Source organism: Ornithorhynchus anatinus, chromosome 2 (assembly GCF_004115215.2).
Source record: "Ornithorhynchus anatinus isolate Pmale09 chromosome 2, mOrnAna1.pri.v4, whole genome shotgun sequence".
NCBI lineage: Eukaryota > Metazoa > Chordata > Mammalia > Monotremata > Ornithorhynchidae > Ornithorhynchus > Ornithorhynchus anatinus.
In genome coordinates this window covers 110763185-110787781 of record NC_041729.1, presented here as the reverse complement: position 1 = coordinate 110787781, position 24597 = coordinate 110763185, and the positions used below count along the sequence as shown (strand labels likewise).

The window sequence follows — 24597 nt, the reverse complement described above, 5'->3', positions numbered from 1 at the left end:
TGCAATCACCCAGAAGAAGCGGAGCTCAGTCATCTGGCTCTAAAACTTATTTGGCAGCACAAAGAGTGGAGAACATAGGCTCACAATATGTCACATTTATTTTCGATGAATCCACAGAGGAGTCGTCAGGCTAACAGTATTTGATTAATGCCAAACTGGAGTTGAAATGCCTTTTCTTCAAATTTTTCCTTTTAATTTCTTGACAACCTGCCCACTATAACAGGGAACAGTTGGGGGATGTTGTAACCTCTGTGGATCAAATCTGAGCAAAAAGAAATCCCCATCTTGAAAGTCTTCGGCGCTGACAGAGAATAGATTTGGCCAAAATACGTCATTCATCTTATGTGTCTCTTTGTCGATCATAGTTGCGGGAAGGATAAGTCAACCCCATAAAAAGACATTTATCTAAATTATCCTGATAGAACGTTATCCTTCTTGGTAAAAGGAAAAATGAGGGCAAATCCTTTTAACATAAATACCTCACAATCACCTGAATTGGGAAGTGGATGAAGATGTTACCTTATAACGACAGTCTTTTCAAGTTCAAAATATAGACTCTCGGAGGAACTTAACATTCAAGTTGAAAACTTTGAAACTGGATATCTGGCTTCAAAATATTCCATATTGTCCACATCATATACTGAAGTCTGGTGTAAAGTGCGGATCTTAACTTGTCCAACCGATAAAGGCATGTAAACAAATAGAGTTAGTGTTTGTAGCTCTGCGTCTGACAAGTAGATAAGAAGATAAATGCATAGTTTCTCTTAATTAGCCTTTCTTAATTAAAAACACCAGAGGTATTGTGATCATAATGAACTCTGGTGAGAGGATGGTCACTTGTTCTTCTGAGTGTCACTTCTGGAAAATTAGATTTTTTTTTCTAGGACAAATTCTGCATGGGAGAAGGAATAAATGATGTCTGCAAGCAGTGTCCCTTTAGTTTTTATCTGAGCGAGATGGATGTGCATCTTGCAGTTTTTAGAATGGTGTGGGGCAGTATTAGCCATCATTAGCACCCCGGTATGGATCCAATTCACTAATTACTTATGCTGTCTTGGTTCACTGAGATTTAAGTACCAAGTCAATCCCATTATCTGCAGTCTTCCAAGCTTGCCAGAGTCATCCGTCTTTTATGGAAAAGAAGCACAAGGGTTATCAATAGGACTCTGAAATTCTTGGGATTTTCCCACTTCAGGAGGGGGCAAGATTAGTCCTGACTAAAGTCGCAGCTTCTCTAAGCTGCTACTTTGGATGTGATAAAAGTAAATGGTGACAATTATCCATAACTCTATAAAAAAGCTAGAGAGAGAGAGAGGGTGGCAGTGTTGGGGGGTGGGAGGTGGGAATGGGGAGGGGGGACAGAACCAGTGAAGAGAGGGAAACGACAGGGAAGAAGAGAGGAGAGAGGAAGAAAAAAGAAATAAACCTGACACTTTCCCACAGCTATCCTATGGCTTCAGAAAGCTTTTCATATCACCTCAGAGCTACAAATTACAATTCGTCTGTTACAAACACATGATAATATAGTCAGAAATCAGAAATTAAAATATTCTAAAGGCCCCAGGCCCCCTCAGAGAGAAAGGGAGGCAGAGGGAGGGGGAGAGGAAATTGGGGGGGGGGGGATTGAGTCTGAGAGTTGCCTGTGTTTTTCGTGCTCTCCCTCTCTCTTCTTGTTCACTCTTCCTCTCTCCCTCTGTTTCTCTCTCTCTCTCCGTTCTCCATGTTTAATGTCTGCGGCGGTACTGAGGCCTGGTCTGTTTGGGATGGTTGATTGACATCTGCTCTGCCGAGAGGAAGGAACTGGTGGCTATTGGCAGCACTGTCACGTTCATTTGCACACTTTCTGAAGCAGCAGTGTGGCTACTAATACAAAAAGGAATCTTCTAAGCAGCATGACATCTCTTGAAATGGAATATTTGTCTTTACAAATGATTGCACTGCTGCCAGCACTTGACATAAAGCTCGCAAACATGTGTAATTGTTGGAAGTGTAATGATGATTATTTGCATATTTAATGTTCAAACAGTACTGGAGAAGCAACTTAGACGAAACCTTCTATGGAAAGATTTAAATATGTTCAGCCTGTTTCCAATGAGTCCCAGAAAGTAAGACAGGAACTAGGGGAAAGTCACCGACTGGTAGTGCCTCTATTAGGTTGAACATAGCTGCCAGCTTGAACCTTTTAAAATCCCTTTGTTCCTTAATAGTTTGAGATGATTCCTTTGGATCTTCATCTGGGTCGGTATCTATATCACTCATCCATGCAAGTTTGCTTTGCTTTCAATAAACCAATTGTGAAATCTGAAAAAAATAGAAGAAAATCAGGGATGTGTTTGTGAGGAATATCATCTGTAGCAACCTGGTGAATGCATTCCAATTACATTTTTAACCTCTTAGGGATAGCTAGAGGATGACAAATGATGCCATAAAGGTTGCTACCAATGTCCTTCTGCCCGCTGAATTAATTGATATTAGAATTCATTTTAAATTCTGTATTAAAATGTTTTTTTTTAAAAGCAGGGTTGCCACCTGAATGGTAAGTGAGAAAAACATAATTTTTCCAAGTGTGGTGGAGTTCCCTCTTGTGATTTTTCAGCTGTTGCTGAGATGGACCCTTTTTCCAATTCAATTTTCTCTTCTCATAGAGTTTCTTTGAAGTAGGCTTGGGTGAGCCTATCCACGTGAAATTAGAACCTTGTCCCTCCTTCAACCTTGGTCCATTCCTAGACTCTCAGTGACCCCTTCTGGGACTCTGAAATGCTGGGTTAAGTGTTTTGGCGTTTCTTGCTTCCAGCTATGTCTGAATCTGAAAGGTCCCAAATACTGTGAGAGGCTATTCCTGCCTTAAAGTATGCCTAGATTGGAGGCACTGGCAATCTGAAGGAAAAAAGCAGGCCTCCAGAGGGGACCACAACTAAAGGCTCAGTCTGTCCAAACTTTTTTTTTTTTTTTACACTTTACACAAGACTATCCCGAGCCTTTAGGGGATGCTCCTGATTCAGTCAAATGTGTCAGCCCTGTAGTTATTCACAGATTCTTTCCCTAGTCTCTGTTTACTGGGGGAAAATGGTTTGGAAGGAGAAAATCATCTCAAAGAAACTATAAGCCTTATTTTAATCAATAGAATTATTTTTGATAAGGTAATCAGTTGACCTGATAATTTCACCCTTTGCAGGCAGTGAAATGCTTAATACAAATCCTTCTCCAGCTACTACTGGGGACTAGTCCCAAGACTTTCACTAAAGCATGTTAAACTAATTAGCATTTGTTTTCACCTCATTATCCTGTTCTTTGCTTTACTTTCTTCTCTCTGTTTTACTGTTCTTCTAGTTTACCTCTCCTTTCCTCGCCTCCTTCCGTTTATATTTTCATTCCTCCGTTTATATTTTGGTTCCTCGTTCACCCCTTTGGTAACAATCAATTGATAATCACCAAAGACCTAAAGTATTTGAGGGGCAGAAAAATAAACTTGACTCAATTATCATCTGTAAATGGATTAAAAAAAACACTGAAGAAACTGATAGATGAATAGAGACTGAACATATCCATCCATGATCCTTTCATCTCAGCAGCGATTTTCTGGCAGGCAGCTGGGCTGATTGACAACACCTCTAATGAGCATTGTCTTAAACTGTGTAATGATTTACCTGCAACAAACAAGATTTGGAAATATCACCTTTGCTCCTCTGCATAGTGGAACCACCTTAAAAATATTTTTTTAAAAAATGATTGTCCATACAGAAGAATACGGCTGGGACAAAATGAATAAAAATACAGTAGTGAGGAGGAAGACATTACTTCAGTGACTGAGTTATCCGTTCCAGTTGTCCCACTGGTTTTAAATAATAGTAACTACTACTATACTACTATTAATAATTACAATAATTACAGTTGTCTTTAAGTGCAGTATCTTAAGCACAGTGATAGATAAAAGATAGATCAGGTGTAGTTACTGTCCCACATGGGGCTAATAGTCTAACAGATAGGGAGAACAGACATTTAATCCCCATTTTACAGATGGGGAAACTGAGGCACAGAGAACTTAAGTGAGCTGCTCAAAGTCACACAGCAGGTGAGTGGTGGGGTTGGGATTAGAATCTAGGTTTTCTGCCTTCTAGTCCTGGGCTTTTTTCACTTTTTTCATTTATTATTATTATTATTATTAAGTGCCATCAAGTCATTTCCAATTCATAGTGACTCCATAGTTATTCTTTCTCCAGAATGTCTTGTCCTCTGCCATAATCCACAGTCTTTCTGGTGGTTCTTCCATTATTGTTATTATGGTCTTTATCCATCTAGCTGCTGGTCTGCCTCTTCCACATTTTCCCTGGACTTTTCCTAGCATAAATGTCTTCTCCAGAAAATTAGTACGGATTATGTGTCCAAAATATGCTAATTTAAATCGAGTCATTTGGCCTTCCAAAGACCACCTTGGTTTAATTTGCTCCAAAATCCATTTGTTCATTTTTCGGGCAGTCCATGGTATTCCCAAAAGCCTTCTCCAACACCTCATTTCAAAAGAATCGATGTTCTTTCTATCCTGTTTTTTTTACTGTCCAGCTTTCAGGAATCCATACATTGTCATTGAAAGCACCATAGAACTTTTTGCACTAGGATATGTTTAAATTGAGGGTTTTGGGTGTTTATTTTTTGGACTGAGAAATCAACCAAATTCTTCATGCATTGCATCTATGCACTCTTTCCAGTATCTAGTGTCTTAATAGCCATTATTTAACTGTTTAGGAATATATCAACACTGATACTCATGTATACCGATAATTGCTTTTGCACAATATGGAATGAGAGGTGACAAACTTTATTAATAGCGCTAAAGCAACATGAGATGTAAAGTTGAATCTTGATACTTATTAAATTCTTTGAAGAGCAAAGTATTTAAAAAACATATGACAATAATTAAGTAGCATTTCTTTAGGGATTTGTTGGTTTGACCTTAGCCTTTTAATCTGTCAAGTATGCTAATAAGCATGACAGACAGAAAGATAAAATACAGAGACAGATGAAGCAGTTAGAGAAAACATTAGAATAGTAGTGAATGGGTTTGTGGGAAAAAGAAAGAAAGGGAAAGGAACATAAGAGTAGTAAAACAAAATGAATGTCTTTTTTTATTGTATTTGTTAATTGCTTATCATATGCCAGGCACTCTAATGAACTCTGGGGTAGATGTAAATTAATCAAATTGGCCACAGTCCATGTCCCAAATGGAGCTCATAATCTTAAATCCCCATTTTACAGATGAGATAACTGAGGAACAGAGAAGTTTAAATGATCTACCAAAGTCACACAGTAGACAGGTGTCAGAGCCAGGATTAGAATCCAGGTCCTTTTGACTCCCAGGCCTGTGCTAAACCCATTATGCTGTGCTGCTCTCCATTCTTAACTGATGGCAAGACTCTAATAAATCTAATGACGATAATAATAATCACCAGTATTCATTAAGTGCTTACTGTGTTCATATCATTATACTAAGCATTTGGGAGAGAACAATGCAACAGAGTTGATAGACATTTCCTGCCCACAAGGAGCTTATGCTATAACAGTATGATAATAATAAAAATAATATTGAGGTTTGTTAAGTACTTACTATAATGTCAAATCCTGTAGTAGGTGCTAGGATAGATATAAGATAATCATATTGCTCACAGTCAAAGTGAAGAGAGAATAAGTATTTAATCCCCATTTTACAGATGGGAAAACTGAAGCACAGAGAAGTTAAGTGCCTTGTCTCAGGTCACACAGCATTCAAGTGGTTGAGCCAGGATTAGAACTAAGGTTTATGACTTCTGGTCCTGTCACCTTTCCATTAGGCTACGATGCTTCTAGACCAACACAATGAATCATGAAATAGACTACCACGTTTTAAGACTGACAGAACTCTAGGAAGATACAGCAAGAAAAAAATCAGAATGCTTTCCCCATCCTACCTAATCTTGCTCATCTTTCACTAAAACCCAATCCTCACATCTAATACCAGCCTAATCAGCATGTCTCACTCTCCTCTTAATAATGTTGGTATTTGTTAAGCGCTTACTATGTGCCGAGCACTGTTCTAAGCACTGGGGTAGACACAGGGCATTCAGGTTGTCCCACGTGGGGCTCACAGTCTTAATGCCCATTTTACAGATGAGGTAACTGAGGCACCGAGAAGTTAAGTGACTTGCCCAAAGTCACACAGCTGACAAGTGGCCGAGCCGGGATTCAAACCCATGACCTCTGACTCCAAAGCCTGTGCTCTTTCCACTGAGCCATGCTGCTTCTCTTTCTCACCTTCTACCCCTTGTTCCTGTCCTCCTCTTGCCCAGAATGCCCATGCCCTTCATATCTGACAGACCACCACTCTCCCCATCCTCAAAACTACTTTAATCATATATCTTCCAAGTAGCCTGCCCTAATTAACCTCTCATCTCCCCAACCTATTAACCTTCCCTTCCACATTGCCTATGACACTTTAGTTGTAGTAATAAATAATAATGTTGGTATTTGGTAAACCCTTACTATGTGCCAAGCACTGTTTTAAGCACTGGGGAAGATTCAGGATAATCAGGTTGTGCCATGTGGTGCTCACAGTCTTAATACCCATTTTACAGAGGAGGTAACTGAGGCCCAGAGAAGTTGTGACTTGCCCAAAGTCACACAGCTGACAAGTGGCAGAGCCGGGTTAAGAACCTACGACTTCTGACTCCCAAGGCCATGCTCTTTCCACTAGCCACGCTGCTTCTACCTCTCATGCACTTTGATTCTCAGTCCCAAAGTACTTATGTATATATCCTTATACTCTACTACTACCTCTATCAGAAATATGTTTTAATGTCTGTCTCTCCCACTGAATTGCAAGGTCCTTGGTGGGCAGGAAATGTGTCTACCAACTCTGTTATATTGCACTCACCCAACACTTAGGAGAGAGCTCTGCACACCGTATGCACTCAGTAAATGCCACTGATTAAAAATGTGTGGCTCAGTGGAAAGAGCACGGGCTAGGGAGTTAGAGGTCATGGGTTCTAGTCATTCATTCATTCATTCAATAGTATTTATTGAGCGCTTACTATGTGCAGAGCACTGTACTAAGCGCTTGGGATGAACAAGTCAGCAACAGATAGAGACAGTCCCTGCCGTTTGACGGGCTTACAGTCTAATCGGGGGAGACGGACAGACAAGAACAATGGCAATAAACAGAGTCAAGGGGAAGAACATCTCGTAAAAACAATGGCAACTAAATAGAATCAAGGCGATGTACAATTCATTAACAAAATAAATAGGGTAACGAAAATATATACAGTTGAGCAGACGAGTACAGTGCTGTGGGGATGGGAAGGGAGAGGTGGAGGAGCAGAGGGAAAAGGGGAAAAGGAGGCTTTAGCTGCGGAGAGGTAAAGGGGGGATGGTAGAGGGAGTAGAGGGGGAAGAGGAGCTCAGTCTGGGAACGCCTCTTGGAGGAGGTGATTTTTAAGTAAGGTTTTGAAGAGGGAAAGAGAATCAGTTTGGCGGAGGTGAGGAGGGAGGGCGTTCCAGGACCGCGGGAGGACGTGACCCAGGGGTCGACGGCGGGATAGGCGAGACCGAGGGACGGTGAGGAGGTGGGCGGCAGAGGAGCGGAGCGTGCGGGGTGGGCAGTAGAAAGAGAGAAGGGAGGAGAGGTAGGAAGGGGCAAGGTGATGGAGAGCCTTGAAGCCTAGAGTGAGGAGTTTTTGTTTGGAGCGGAGGTCGATAGGCAACCACTGGAGTTGTTTAAGAAGGGGAGTGACATGCCCAGATTGTTTCTGCAGGAAGATGAGCCGGGCAGCAGAGTGAAGAATAGACCGGAGCGGGGCGAGAGAGGAGGAAGGGAGGTCAGAGAGAAGGCTGACACAGTAGTCTAGCCGGGATATAACGAGAGCCCGTAATAGTAAGGTAGCCGTTTGGGTGGAGAGGAAAGGGCGGATCTTGGCGATATTGTAGAGGTGAAACCGGCAGGTTTTGGTAACGGATAGGATGTGTGGGGTGAACGAGAGGGACGAGTCAAGGATGACACCGAGATTGCGGGCCTGCGGGACGGGAAGGATGGTCGTGCCATCCACGGTGATAGAGAAGTCTGGGAGAGGACCGGGTTTGGGAGGGAAGATGAGGAGCTCAGTCTTGCTCATGTTGAGTTTTAGGTGGCGGGCCGACATCCAGGTGGAGACGTCCTGGAGGCAGGAGGAGATGCGAGCCTGAAGGGAGGGGGAGAGGTCAGGGGCGGAGATGTAGATCTGCGTGTCATCTGCGTAGAGATGGTAGTCAAAGCCGTGAGAGCGGATGAGTTCACCGAGGGAGTGAGTGTAAATGGAGAACAGAAGAGGGCCAAGAACTGACCCTTGAGGAACTCCAACAGTTAAAGGATGGGAGGGGGAGGAGGCTCCAGCGTAGGAGACCGAGAATGATCGGCCAGAGAGGTAAGAGGAGAACCGGGAGAGGACAGAGTCTGTGAAGCCAAGGTGAGATAAGGTATGGAGGAGGAGGGGATGGTCGACAGTGTCAAAGGCAGCAGAGAGGTCAAGGAGGATCAGAATGGAGTAGGAGCCATTGGATTTGGCAAGAAGGAGGTCATGGGTGACCTTAGAGAGAGCAGTCTCGGTAGAGTGGAGGGGACGGAAGCCAGATTGGAGGGGGTCTAGGAGAGAATGGGAGTTAAGGAATTCTAGGCATCGATTGTAGACGACTCGTTCTAGGATTTTGGAAAGGAAGGGTAGTAGGGAGATAGGACGATAACTGGAGGGGGAAGTGGGGTCAAGAGCGGGTTTTTTTAGGATGGGGGAGACGTGGGCATGTTTGAAAGCAGAGGGGAAGGAGCCCTTGGAGATTGAGTGGTTATGACTCCACCACTGGTTAGCTGTGTGACTTTGGACAATAACTTAACTTCTCTGTGCCTCAGTTATCTCATCTGTAAAATCTCACCTGTAAGACTGTGAGCCCCACGAAGGACAACCTGATTACTTTGTATTCCCCCCCCCCCCCAGTGTTTAGAACAGTGATTGGCACATTGTAAGTGTTTAACAAATACCATTATTTTATTATTATAATTCTCTCTTCATGAACTTATAGACACTTCTGAGATGGAGAGATATATTAGGGATTTTTATTTTCATTTCTTTGACCAGTGGGTTTGCACTGTTTACATACAAAACCACACATCATCCATTGAGGGGTCAGTCCCTCAGTGATAATTTATCAAAACCTAAATCTGAGTTTTGGTTATGTCAGTGCCTCATCCAAAATAAGTACCATTTCACCTTATGTGGTACTGATTTATCCAGTTCTGTTTATTTTTACCTATTCTTATGCTATTTAAGTGCTTACTATGTGACAGACACTGCTCTAAGAACTGAGATAGATGCAAGCTAATCAGGTTGGACACAGTCCGTGCCCTATATGGGGTTCATACTCTTAATCCCCATTTTACAAATGAGGTAACTGAGGTGCAGAGGAGTGAAGTGACTCATCCAAGGTCACACAGCAGGCAAGTGGTGGAGCCAGGTTTAGAAGCCAGGTTCTCTGACTCCCAGGCCCATAGTTTGACTCTCAGTTTCTCAACTGTTGAGTGTTTATCATCTTATGCTTTCTCTCCCATTAGATTGAAATAATAATGATGGTATTTGTTAAGCCCTTATTATGTGCCAAGCACTGTTCTAATTGCTGCAGTAGATGCCGGGTAATCAGGCTGTCCCATGTGGGGCTCACAGCCTTACTCCCCATTTTACAGATGAGGTAACTGAGGCACAGAGAAGTTAAGTGAGTTGCCCAAAGTCACACAGCTGACGAGTGGAGGAGCAGGCATTAGAACCCACGACCTCTGACTCTCAGGCCTGTGCTCTTTCCACTAAGCCACACTCTGTCAATTTATTTTATCCAGTATTTTCCCTCGGTGCATAGTACTGGAGGACTGGGTTCAAACTGTAGACTGGAATAAATTACTGAGAAAATAGGTGGAATCATCATTTCTGGAGACTTTTACAAATGGACGGGACATCCAGCATGGTTCACAGGTGTTTCTGGAAGCAGTGGTGTTGAGCTCAGGACTACTGAATGTTCCTCTGACTGTAAATTCCCCTCTCTGAATTTGATTTTAATGGCTGACTCCCCCTGTAGTCTGTGAACTCCTTGTGGCAGGGATTGGATCTACCAACTAGTCTCCCAAGCGTACAGTGCTTCTTTTGCCTTAAACACAACTGATAGATTGATTGATGTCTTTAAAGATACTTGTTGAACCCTTTGTGCCAGCCCCTGAACTAAGTGCTGAGGTACATACAAAATAATCAGGTTGAATACAGTTCTATTCCACATGGGGTTTCACAATCTAAATCACCATTTTATAGAAAAGGAAACTGAGGCACAGGGAAGTTAAGACTTGCCCAGGGTCACTTGTCCAAGGTCAACAGCTGACAAGTGGCATAGCTGGAATTAAAACCCAACCCAGGCCTTCTTACTCCCAGGCCTGTACATTTTCCACCAAGTCAGTTGCTTCTAGCATACTTTAGGTCAATGATCATGACCCACTCAACCCATCTGTGTTTTGGGAATATTTTGGGGAAAGTGTGATGGGGAGGTTTGATGAAGTAGTCCTTTGGAAATTAAACTGTGATTATTATTTTCATGTTTGTCTTCAATCTTGAAGAAATAGAAGAGTCCTTCAGGTCCAAATGGAGTTACAGAAAGCCATAAACTGGAACAAAATCTGTTTTTTTTGTTTTTTTTTTTTGATGTGACAAACTGTTGATGTGACTAATACTCCACCCATATTTTGCCCTGCCTTCCATTTAGGTAGTCAACATCTTCAACACTGCCCTCAAAGAATCCAAGCCTCAAATTATGTCTTTCTTCTCTTAGTCTCTTGGCATGAAGTAGTCACAAAAAAGGTACTAAATCAAGTCTTCATATATCAACATTTATTCACTGACATACAATGGACAATTGGTTCAGGACTCCTGAAGTGTTCCTTTTTGCAACTGTCTTCTGTCCCCTACCAAGGGGCTAAACATATTGGCAAGGTGAACACTTTTCAGAATTAAGTAAATAAAAAATTAAAATGGTAATGACTGTGATCCTTAATGCCTTCATTCAATCTAGACCCCTTCCATTTGTCTGGATCCAATCACATCCTCATTCTCTCTCTATGGTTTCTCTTGCCTTGAGTTAATTATCATTCAGCTATGGATCATTACTTGAAAAATATATGGTAGAGACTAAATTGTCTTTTTTTGACAAACCTACCAATTTTTACATGCTCAAATGAACCACGCGTTGTAATACAATTCACCATTAGTGCTTCCAAGTTTTTAACCTAAAAGTTCTTAGAAATAAAATACCAATATCAAAATGGCAGCCAAGATCTGGACGCAGTTCAGATCACTCAGTTAATCCTCCCCAACTCTTTGCAGTTAAATCCTGCCTCCTGTTTGGACAGGTCCAACATTTTCCAACCAATCCCGGGCCATTCATTCTTTCTGGATTCTTTGTCAGCCCAAAAACTTTGAGGACAAGGGAGAACCACATTCCCATCTCAGCTTATCCCTCCTGTGCTCACTCTTTTCATAATCATACCTATCAGAGTTTCCTTTGCAATTTACTTTTCTCCTGCCCTCAAGCTAAAACTTGTAAAGGACAGTGGTAAAATGTTCGATGAGCAAGTCCAATAGGGGGACATAGAGGGTGAAAGTCCCTTTCTTCCCGAAGCAATATTGTAGAGGTGGGCTTTCAGAGAATCTGAAAGATCTGAAGTTTTGGGGACTGAATGAAAGAAACACTCAGCTAACAAAACAGTGAGCCACAGAAGCAGCTTCATCTGCTCTGGCCAAATCCCTCCTTTCTTTCCATCCTTTCTCTTCTAATAACAGCTGCCCTCTCATTCCCTGTTACTCTGCTGTGAAGAACAAAACCTCCCTCCGACTATCTGTTTTTCTTTTCTTCCCCAGAGTAGGTCTCATTACTGGTGATTAGCAGATGATTAAAACCAATTCAGCTTCCCCCAGTAGATATTTTCTCCCTGTTTGTGACTAACGCGTCAGTCTTCAATGAACGTGCTCCTAAGCTTATTAACAAGCTCAGAGGATTAGCCGCCACCGAGCTTCTCTGCGGCCTCGATATTGGGATGCAGCGAGTGACATGGAACTGTTTGTTGAGTGCAGACAGGACCACTGGGACAAACTATCTAAATCACAATTTTATGTTCCATGTAGAGCACGATAAAAACAACAGCAACAAGAATCACAAAAATCAGACTTTCAGACAAGTCTGAAAATACCCTGGAATCTCAAGGATAAATCAATCAGAAGGGCGCCTATTTGTGTGTAAGTGTTGGGTGATGATTTGCATACACAAATCCATATCCTCAGAGCAGCCTATGTGTGTGTGCGTGCATACATGCACACACATACACACCACACACAGTCCCACCAGGTTGTCCCTTCAGCTACTTTATTCACTAAATGCATATAGCACATAAAACCTCATGAGAGAAGTGGGGAGCCATTTTTATGTATAATCTAGATGGAGACAACAGCATTTGTTAATAGGAGCCAAGCAACATTTAAAACTGTCGCCTTGAATAAAAGCAGTAAGTTCAGTGGAACAGTTCGATTTAGAACTCAGTAACATAGACAAAGAAACTCCCCATAACTGATTTCTCATCTTTTTTTTATTGTGCTGAATAACCTATATAATTGAAAATATTTTCCCAACTACAAAGGGCTTCCTTTATTTTATTATTGTGATGGCGATAAAATGAAATTCTCTTATCAAAGACCTAGATAATCAAACGGAGATTAATATGCGGAAAGAATAACCCTTTTCAACAAAGTTCTGAAAAGGCAAGCTTATGTTCCAGCTGTGGTTGCTACATTAAAAAAATAGAGATTTGAGGGCGTTTGGTTTGGTTTTTTAAAATGGTCCCTTATTCCAAGTCTTTAAGTTTCTCCCATTTACATTTTATACCATTTTTCCTTTCAGTGCAGCTTAACTCTGAGTGTGCGGAAGCTCATAGACCACCAGCTTCCGATTCATAATAGCAGCAGGGCTAGCTGCAAATGTCAACAAATCCTCCACCACCAGAAAAAGTAGGAAATGTTAAAAATAAATCACAGCAATTTCTCCTGGATACTTGGTGGAATAAGTCTGAGCCCGAGGAGAGTGAAAAACAAAAAGCTATACAGAAAACCAGAATCTAGCCATGTTGCTAGCAAAGCCATTAAAACTCAGCACAATTTGGTCACAATAGGGAGGTAATGAGGAAATGAAAGAAGATTTCATCAAATACCAGGAAAAAAATGAAACAAGGCACAACACAATTTTTATTTGGAAAATGTAAGAGCAAACTGAAAACACCAAAAGCTAGGAATTCCTTTTGGTTTACTTTACCAGCCTTAAAAAAAAAAAAAATCCAGTCACACCTCTGACCTCAGTTGACCTCAATAAAGAGGTAATTGCTAGAGGATCAACTCCCTTCTCATGTAACAATAGTCCCCAAATAAATGCAATATATGCAATCAAATAGTAGAATTAGACCAGGATTTCAGAGTTAAAAAATAGGTAGATTTAGGGATAATAAAGTACAAATACCCCAACAACAGACAAGAATAAAATATTTCCTCTTTCATACTCTCTCAGTGAAGTATAATATACAGCTGGAAAAATATTGCTGCGGTTGAAAAATGAACACTACTGAATGATGAAACAATTCTGCTAATAAAAGGGAACTCGTGTTTTAAGTAAAGGGCTAATAGAACCTACTGATTTGCCTCTAGGCATCTTTGCAGACAGCTTGAGAAGTATGACAACATCAGTTCTATTCAGTTGAACAAAGTAGCAGTTCTAAAAAGAAAAAAAAATGTACAGAAAGAAGTGGCTTTCCCTTCTACACTCTCTTTGCCTAGTCCCACCTAGCTCATATGAAGAGATGGCATTGTGAACATCTGTCTTGTGAATGTCTGTCTTCCAGTTTTCTTTGGCACACCTACTCTGTACTTGGAATGATTTCAGAGAAGATTTAGCATGACCTCTACACTAGGATGACATGCAAATTCCTTGAATGATCCATGTTTCTCTCTACCAACATTCCCCATTTTGTATGTTGACTCTCTTTGCCTGTCATTCCCCAGTTCACAGTCTTTAATAATAATGTAATAATAATGTTGGTATTTGTTAAGCGCTTACTATGTGCCGAGCACTGTTCTAAGCGCTGGGGTAGACATAGGGGAATCAGGTTGTCCCACATGGGGCTCACAGTCTTAATCCCTATTTTACAGATGAGGGAACTGAGGCACAGAGAGATTAAGTGACTTGCCCACAGTCACACAGCCGACAAGTGGCAGAGCTGGGATTCGAACTCATGAGCCCTTACTCCAAAGCCCGTGCTCTTTCCACTGAGCCACGCTGCTTCTCTTTACCCCCTCCCAAGCTCACCCCTAACTGAATTTCCCACTTTGGAAACTTTGCTCTTGCCATCTCTCCCACCTGGAACTCTGTCACCCCATCCCCAAATCCACAAGACCACCAGTCTCTCCATCTTCCAACTCCTCCAGGAAACCTTCTGATTAAATCCCAGTACCCTATGTTGGGTCAACCAAGCAGCCATCATTTATAGTGACGTATCTGCCTGTCCCCCCCCGCCCCCCCTCCCCGCCATCTGTGGAAAACACACTCCTTGAATAGTAATAATGGTATTTATTAAGTTCTTACTGTGTGCAGAATGCTGTACTAAATTCTGGGACAGAATACATAGGTGGGAATTAGACATGGTCCTGTACTTTGAGGAGCTTACAGTTGAAAAAAGGTGAGGAATCTGATTTTATCTGATTTTATCTTCTGGCTTACACTCTCAAACATTTCATACAATGTTCTGACTACAGTAGGTTCTCAATAGATAACTTTGAGTGAGTGATTGGGAGTCAGAGGTCATGTGTTCGAATCCCTGCTCTGTCACTTGTCAGCTGTGTGACTGTGGGCAAGTCACTTAACTTCTCTGTGCCTCATTTACCTCATCTGTGAAATGGGGATTAACTGTGAGCCTCACGTGGGGCAACCTGATTACCCTGTATCTACCCCCAGCGCTTAGAACAGTGCTCAGCACATAGTAAGTGCTTAACAAATACCGTCTCCTCCCCCTCCCATCCTTTAACTGTTGGAGTTCCTCAAGGGTCAGTTCTTGGACCTCTTCTGTTCTCCATTTACACTCACTCCCTCGGTGAACTCATCCGCTCTCACGGCTTTGACTACCATCTCTCCGCAGATGACACGCAGATCTACATCTCCGCCCCTGTCCTCTCCCCCTCCCTTCAGGCTCGCATCTCCTCCTGCCTCCAGGACGTCTCCACCTGGATGTCGGCCCGCCACCTAAAACTCAACATGAGCAAGACTGAGCTCCTCATCTTCCCTCCCAAACCCGGTCCTCTCCCAGACTTCTCTATCACCGTTGATGGCACGACCATCCTTCCCGTCTCTCAGGCCCGCAATCTCGGTGTCATCCTTGACTCGTCTCTCTCGTTCACCCCACACATCCTATCCGTTACCGAGACCTGCCGGTTTCACCTCTACAATATCGCCAAGATCTGCCCTTTCCTCTCCACCCAAATGGCTACCTTACTATTACGGGCTCTCGTTATATCCCGGCTAGACTACTGTGTCAGCCTTCTCTCTGACCTCCCTTCCTCCTCTCTCGCCCCGCTCCAGTCTATTCTTCATTCCGCTGCCCGGCTCATCTTCCTGCAGAAACGATCTGGGCGTGTCACTCCCCTTCTTAAACAACTCCAGTGGTTGCCTATCAACCTCTGCTCCAAACAAAAACTCCTCACTCTAGGCTTCAAGGCTCTCCATCACCTTGCCCCTTCCTACCTCTCCTCCCTTCTCTCTTTCTACCGCCCACCCCGCACACTCCGCTCCTCTGCCGCCCACCTCCTCACCGTCCCTCGGTCTCGCCTATCCCGCCGTCGACCCCTGGGCCACGTCCTCCCGCGGTCCTGGAACGCCCTCCCTCCTCACCTCCGCCAAACTGATTCTCTTTCCCTCTTCAAAACCCTACTTAAAACTCACCTCCTCCAAGAGGCGTTCCCAGACTGAGCTCCTCTTCTCCCTCTACTCCCTCTGCCATCCCCCCTTTACCTCTCCGCAGCTAAACCCTCATTTTCCCCTTTTCCCTCTGCTCTTCCCCCTCTCCCTTCCCATCCCCACAGCACTGTACTCGTCCGCTCAACTGTATATATTTTCGTTACCCTATTTATTTTGTTCATGAATTGTACATCGCCTCGATTCTATTTAGTTGCCATTGTTTTTACGAGATGTTCTTCCCCTTGACTCTGTTTATTGCCATTGTTCTTGTCTGTCCGTCTCCCCCGATTAGACTGTAAGCCCGTCAAATGGCAGGGACTGTCTCTATCTGTTGCCGACTTGTTCATCCCAAGCGCTTAGTACAGTGCTCTGCACATAGTAAGCGCTCAATAAATACTATTGAATGAATGAATGAATGAATTATTATTATTATTGATTTCCAACTTGAATTACTGTGCACATGCTGTGGGAAGGGAAGGTGTCTGTTATAATAATGTTGGTATTTGTTAAGTGCTTACTATGTGCAGAGCACTGTTCTAAGCGCTGGGGTAGACATAGGGGAATCAGGTTGTCCCACGTGGGGCTCACAGTCTTAATCCCCATTTTACAGATGAGGTACCTGAGGCACAGAGAAGTTAAGTGACTTGCCCACAGTCACACAGCTGTCAAGTGGCAGAGCTGGGATTCGAACTCAAGACCTCTGACTCCAAAGCCCATGCTTTTTCCACTGAGCCACACTGCTTCTCTGTTATATTGTTGTGTTGTACTCTCCCAAGCACTGAGTACAGTGCTCTGCATTCAGTAAGTGCTAAATAAATATGAAATTGATTTAGTTCCATATAGTATAGGCAGGGTCTATATCATGGACTCCAGAGCTGAAAGAGACCTCAAGAATTCAATTCAATTCATTCATATTTATTGAGTGCTTACCGTGTGCAGAGCCCTGTACTAAGTGCTTCATGGAAGAGTACAACACAAGAAATTATCTACTACTGCCCTATGCCTCGAGGAAGGTGATTGTCTGAAGTTAGTCACTTGTATTAATTGAGCAGTTAGTGTGTGTACTAAGCACTTGGGAGAATACAATACAACAATAAACAGACATCCCCTACCCACAATAAGCTTACAATCTAGAGGGGGAGTCTACAACCTGTCTCAGTGTTTCATCACATCCCCATCCTTTTTGTCCATCTAAAATCTCTACTTCTTTCATACAATCCTATTTCTTCTTTCTTGGCCTCAGGAGATATGCAGAGCAACAGACCTGCATACTTCTCACAAAAATCCTTCACCTGTTTGAAGATAGTAATTTAAGCATTCTTACTTCTTTGAGGGAACCACTTAAGTTTGCTAGTCACAAAATTAATCAACTCATTATCCTATAGCACAGGGCCCAACACCATGGGTGCAACAGGGGCTACTGCCTTCCATACCTGTTTGACTGGGGCTGTCATACTAGGTCATCCCACGTCTATGACAAAACCTGAGAATTTCCAAACAGCCTAACAATGCCCAAAACAGTGGCTTTCTAGCTTGCTTGAAGTTTTTTCCATTTCCAAGCCCCTCCCCTTAAAATCCCTGCGACCATTCCACCACCATACTTGATAAAGTTAATATTTGTACCCTATGATCCAGAGTACTCTAATCTAGGAAAATTATAATTAGAAATTTGGGTCAATACATTTGTATGCATGGATAGATATCCAGTGCTTAGAACAGTGCTTGGCACATTGTAAGCACTTAAATACCATTATTATTATTAGGATGGCATAATTATTTACTGTCATTAACTCCCTTCTATTCATTCAGTCGTATTTAGCGTTTACTGTTTGCTATGTGCAGAGCCCTGTACTAAGCAATTGGAAAGTACAATTCAGCAACAGAGAGAGACAATCCTTATCCAACAATGGGCTCACCGTCTAGAAATGAGATGATTGCACATCCTCTCAGGATCCAGAACTGTCCTTCATAATGCAGAGATGGGGCACAAAGTTCCCTCTGCCCTGAAACAGTTTTGTTGTTGAGACACCTCTACATCTCCTTGCATCTCCTTGGTAAGGGCCAATTGGTAAGGGGCCAGGAGAGGTTGAGATAGTTTTTTGGAGCAAATACAGGACCTACAGATGATCCCCAAGTCAGGAGTCATTCCAGTCTGGCTTGAATCTCCCTCAGATGATTAGAGGCCATAAAATCAAACATTCTGAATATTCCCACAGTGCTTCATAGGTATTCGGTCAACACTTGATGATGATGAAGAGAATATCACGAGGAGGAGAATGAAGCAGCTTATTATACACCCCGTTATCATCCCAAACACTAGCTCTAGTATACTGTGACATGCTAAGATTTAGAGGAGCTAGGAGTGCAGAAAGAGAGTCTCTGATTCCTCCACAGCACCCAGTTGTGTGTTACTGAGCCCCCTGAAACAGTGTGCAGGCGGAACAGGCTAATTACTATTAATTATTAATGATAATGCCACTTGAAATCCCCGCCAATTTAACCCAGCCATTTGGAAGAGCTGCATTCCTCTATTATCCAATTGGTAATTTTAGGGTTTCATTCACAAGCACAATCGTAAGAAAAACAAGGAGAAGGCCGTCTCTTAGTTGTGTACATATGCATAGACTTTGCCTTTTGAGGACTTAATTGAGAATGAGGGTTACAAAGAAAAGATCATTAGGAGTTACAAAGGAAAAACCATATTGCCTCCTGCCATGCGCCAAGCACCATGAGATCTGCTCCAGTTTCTATTGATGAGAGAGAGCCAAAAGACAGCAAGAGAGAGAAAGAGATAGAGAAAAGCGGGTAGGAAATGACAGTGGTTCTGCGTAGGGCTTTTGGAACCATCAAAAATAGGAACAAATGGGAATCGGTGGAAGGATAAGAAAAAGGCTTCCTGGAACCCTGGAAATCTCAGTTGCAGGCCCAGTTCTGCCACCAGCCTGCTGTGTGACCTCAGGCAAGTCAATTAATGTTTGGTGCCTCAGTACCCTCATCTGTAAGATGGAACTAAGGACACCTGCTACTCCCTAGCTTCTAGGAATGTTGGGAGGACAAACAGATAATTGGTGTGCAAATGCCTTGGAAAACCATGAATACTCTAGCTATTCAGTACAGTGATTTGCACACAGTAAGCACTCAATAAATACAATTGAATGAATTAGAGGCTATAACTTCAAGGAAGTAGGACGTGTACCTTTACATAAGTAAAAATATTTGCCACCACTGGTGACCAAAAATAGAAATGAGTTTGAAGACCACATTATTACTAACCATAAATGAACTGAACTAAAACCTATGAACAAACCATTGCACAGATGCAAGTTAGAAGGTGCTGTCTGAATAGTCCTTTAAATAAATCAGCTCTTTGAAATCATTCCATCCATTCAATGAATGAAGTCATTCAACAAAGGATGAATATATCTGGTCATCCCAGGAGCCACCTTTAACACGTATGGGAATGTTGATTTATGCATTCTGTTTGCTTACCCATGTATTTAATCTTTTTCTTCTTACTATGGTTGCTTTCAATTGTTTTCCTCTTGTTTCAATTCTATGTAAATATACTACACCAACCTGTCTTTCTATTATATTTCAAGCTCCTAAAATAGAGACAGTGCATACCTTCTACTTTAATTGTATGATCCCAAATTTGCTCTACAGAAAGTAGGCACTAAGTAAATAATGATGACTGACTGACATTTATTGGTGCACTATGGTATTCATTGAATGAGAAACTATGCTTACATTAAACTTGTAATAATGCATTCTATATTGGCCACTTGTCAGCTGTGTGACTTTGGGACAACCTGATTACTCTGTATCTACCCCAGCACTTAGAACAGTGCTTTGCACATAGTAAGCACTTAACAAATACCAACATTATTATTATTATTATTGGAGAGAGGGATATTTTTAAAGGATTTAAACTGAAAAATTCTCCCTGTAACAAAAGCAAATAAATAACTCTGGATCTAAATAGCCCATGTAGAGAGATCATACTATAGATAGGGTAATGTTTTTTGTGTCCTGTGCTCATCCTATCTGCAACTGGTCTTGAATGGGAACTCCTGATATCAATTTATCTGACAGACTGACAGATAATTTGTTGTTTGGTTTTTTTTTTCAGCTCACTGTTCTCTCCATTCATACTTTGTTACTGTGGAGGGCCTCCAGTCAGTCCTTGGTGTTTATGCAGACTGTCCAAGGGTTTTTTGGGTTTTTTTTATGTGTGTGGTATTTGTAAAGTGCTATGTGTCAAACACTGTTCTAAGAGCTGAGATATCTACAAGTTAATTAGGTTGGCAAAAGTTCCTGTCCTATATGGGACTCACAGTCTAAGGTGTAGGGAAAGTGAAATAATGATAAACATAATGATCATAATAATCATCATCAGTATCCAGTAATGTTAATAATAATAATGATATTTTTTTAAGAACTTATTATGTGCCAAGTACTGTACTAAGCACTTGGGTAGAAACAAGATAATCATGTCAGACACAGCCATAGTCCCACATGGAACTCATAGTCTAAGTAGGAGGAAAACAGCTGAGTGAAACACCTGATGATTTCTACCTCATCTCTCTGAAGACCTTCAGTCCCCTTCCATCGCAACTGAGAAACTCTCTGCCTGCTCCCAGTATTCAAATTCATGTCTGTCTTCCCCTCTAGACTGTGAGCTTGTTATGGGCAGGGAATGTACTTGCTACTTGGGTTGTATTGTACTCTGCATGTAATAAGCACTCAATATCTTTGATTATGTATATATCTGTGATTTATCTATTTATATTAATGCCTGTCTTACCTTCTGGACTGTAAGTTCATTGTGAGTAGGGAATGTGTCTGTTTATTGTTATTCTGTACTCTCCCAAGCACTTAGTACAGTTCTTTGCACATAGTAAGAGCTCAATAAGATTGAATGAAAGAATGAATGATTGATTGATGCTCTGTGTTCCAGACACACTGCCTCTCCTGATACTAGCACCTGCTCCACTCCACACCATCGAGAAGACCCATCCCACCCTGCTTTCTAATACCCTGGTGGGAAAGAGATCAGCTCTCTACTTTGATATTTGTTTATATTCTGTGCATTTGTCTCTAACCCTATGCTTTTTTAATGCTTTATTGCTCTGACGTGCCTGCCTCAAGTCCTCTTCCTCACCTTTATTCATAGATTGTCAGTCCTTCTAGGGGCAGGGTCCATGTCAAATTCCCACTCAAATATTCTTTTCCAGGGCACAGTGCTTTGACCACCATAAGCACATAATAAATACTGTTATTGTTACTCTCTCCTATGAATCAATATCTTATTGCGGCTGGAGAGTTTGCATATGCCAATGAAGCATAGACCTATGACACAGATATTCTCTCACCAGAGTTACCCATAATAGAAAGGTCTAAACTGAAGTGTCAGACAAAGCTGATTCATCTGTGCTGGGCAGCAGTATCACGGTAAAAAGTCAAAGGCAGGTGATGAAGTGATCAAAATGTTGATCAAAGACAATTGCAGAGACTTAAGTTTTCATTGTGTGAAAGAAGACAATGGTAAACCATTTCCATATTATTTTTTAACCAAGAAAACTACTCTGTGGATAAAGTCCATAAAGTCACTATGAATCGCAGTGTGATTCAGTGGAAAGAGCACAGATTTGGCAGTCAGAGAATGTGGGTTCTAATCACCGCTCTGCCACTTGACTGCTGTCTGACCTTGGGCAAGTCGCTTAACTTCTCTGTGCCTCAGTTACCTCATCTGTAAAAGGGGGATTAAGACTGTGAGCCCCACTTGGGACAAACTGATTACCATGAATCTACCCCAGCGCTTAGAACAGTGCTCGGCACATAGTAAGCGCTTAACAAATACCAACATTATTATTATTACTAACAGGTATTTAATCCCCAGGATGCACATGAGGAAACTGAGGCACAAATAATTAAAGGTCACACAGCAGATAGTGGCAGAATCAGGATCAGAGCCCAAGCCCTCTGACTCCCAGATCTGTTGTCTTTCCATAGGCCAGGCTGCTTTATTCATTCAATCGTATTTATTGAGCGCTTACTGTGTGCACAGCATTGCACTAAGTGCTTGAAAAGTACAATAAAGCAAGGAAGCAGGCTTCCAGTCTAGAGGACAGGCTTACCACAGACAGTGGTTCATTTTTGAGCAGAGTTTTGGGCCACAATGAGAGGCCTTTACGAGTCTATCATCTCATCCTGTTACATGTTGGCCCAGATCTACACCAATAGCTTGAAGCCCATCCCCAAAAAGTTTGACAAAATGTACTCTTGTCCAGTAGCAACTGTTCAGTTCCCACAGCCCACAGAGTCTTCCTAGGACACCCTCCTTGCCCAGGATCAAAAGGATCACATTTTTCAGCATGTCCCAGGCAAATTTGGTAAGTTTTGTGGGCATGACAGAGCCAGGCTTCAGTCGTTGATCTCCACAAAATAGGGTCACTGATGTCAGAGCAATTCTAGATCACCTGGCTGTTTCCCAGCAAATTGGCTAAAAGGGTGTGATTGGTTCTTCCCAAAGGGGATGGGAAAGTTTGGGGGGATGGGTTTCAGGCAGCCCTAGTGTCAAGGAATCCAGTACTCATTAGCCCCACTCCTTGTAAGAGGAAGCAGCATGGCCTAGTGGATACAGCACGAGTATGGGAGTCAGTAGGTCATAGGTTCTAATATTGGCTCCACCACTTGTCAGCTGTGTGGCCTTAAGCAAGTCAGTTAAGTTCTCTGTGCCTCAGTTACCTCATCTGTAAAATGGAGATTGAGACTTTGAGCCCCACATGGAACAGGAACAATTGCCAACTCAGTTTGCTTGTATCACCCCAGAAAATAGTACAGTGCCAGGCATATAACAAGTGCTTAGTAAACAATTATTATTATTATTACAAATAGTCTCCAGGACAAATGTGCTCAATGCCAAGGAGGAAACCGGTTTCTAATCCATAGAGCGTTCACTTGAAAATGAGGCCACAAACTACCTACCTTGAAACAGCAGGCAGGATACTTCTTCTCAGCTGGGAAGTTTGACTAGTATAGACCCAATCACATGTGCATATTCCACTTGAGTGCTTCACTGGTTTTCTATGATACATTCAATGTAAGTCGGATCTCTGGAGGTTTAGAGCTTGGAATGATTACACTAGCAATACCTTGTTCCTAAAGAAGACTTAGAATACAATAAAAACATTTCCACTAATGATTGGACAAATTGAAAAATATTCCCCAGGAAATAAATATATCTATTTTCATGAAGGAATAATTACCAACCTTTAGGTCAAGAATTATGTCTTATACTGCTTTTGTATGCCTTCTAAATGCTTAGGTCAAAGTTCTACACACAGTAGGTGGCTAATCAATACTGGTGATGATGAGAAAGAATACTAATGCTTTCTTTTTGGAATACTGAATCAGAGAATTCTAAAGATAGACGTATCCTTGAGAGATTATGTGGTACAGACACCTGCTCCTAGAAAAATAACTGAACCAACCAGGACAGATGGCTGTCTATTATTTTCTTAATGATTTCCAGGAAAGAACAACTATTTCTTTAACTTGCCATGGAGATGCTCTTGCATTATTTTTATCCCTCCTCTTGGGACTGTGTCTATTTTCTCCACATCTTTTAAAGATGAAGTGACCACTACTGGACTGGACATGCAAATAATGGATTGGGCTGATGTTGAGGGCAATAGAAAAATTACTTCCAAATCCTTAATTGTCACTGTCCTGTTAGTAGCATTCTATAGTGTTTATTAACTATAGTTTTTATTATTCCAAGATGGCAGTTGCAGTACCAGGAGCATGAGAAGCAGCAGCGCCATCAGCCTTCTGAGGTGGGGCAGCCCCTCCAGAGCAGTGCATCAAGGGGAAGGGACACTGACCCTCCCAAATCCCCACTTCTAGTCAGTCAAATCATATTTCTTGAGCACTTACTGTATGCAGAGCACTGTAGTAAGCATTAGGGAGAGTACAATAGAAAAATAAACAGACATATTTCCTGGCCACAACAAACTCAAAGTCTAGAGGGGGAAGCTCTGGAGCCTGAGACTGGGGAAAAGAATTCCCCCTGCCAACCGTTCTTTGGCTTGTTGGGGTCTGAGGCCACACCTAAGGGAAGGCATGCTGACTCCTCCACATTCCCCCTTCCTTGCAAACTGGAGACCTGGTCCTGGGCCAAGGTAAGGGTACATTGACTTCTCCTATCCCTCTTCCATACTCAGAGGGCTTGGGATCGAGGTAAGAGGATGGTCACCTACTCCCCTCCCACAACCCTACCCCCTCCTTCAGCAGATCGAGGGCCTGAGACCATTCATTCATTCATCCATCCATCCATCCATCCATCCATCCATCCATCCATCCATCCATCCATCCATCCATCCATCCATCCATCCATCCATCCATTCGTATTTTCTTACTGTTACTGGCTCTGGTAATATCCTGGCTAGATTACTGTGTCAGCCTGCTCTCTGATCTCCCTTCCTCCTTTCTCGCCCTGCTCCAGTCTATTCTTCACTCCGATGCCCG

The 24597-nt window shown here is 42.3% G+C and overlaps 1 long non-coding RNA gene and 1 other non-coding gene across 2 annotated transcripts; one reads left to right on the top strand and one right to left on the bottom strand.

The window, feature by feature from the left end:
- Positions 1–1388: 1388 nt before the first annotated feature.
- LOC114809212 lies at positions 1389–23226 on the bottom strand. The gene is made up of 3 exons (XR_003756973.2): positions 23056–23226; positions 3276–3439; positions 1389–2301 (listed from the first exon to the last, which is right to left on the bottom strand). It is a non-coding gene; the product is annotated as an uncharacterized LOC114809212 (long non-coding RNA).
- Positions 13963–14068, top strand: LOC114809413. The gene has a single exon (XR_003757198.1). It is a non-coding gene; the product is annotated as a U6 spliceosomal RNA (small nuclear RNA).
- Positions 23227–24597: the final 1371 nt, after the last annotated feature.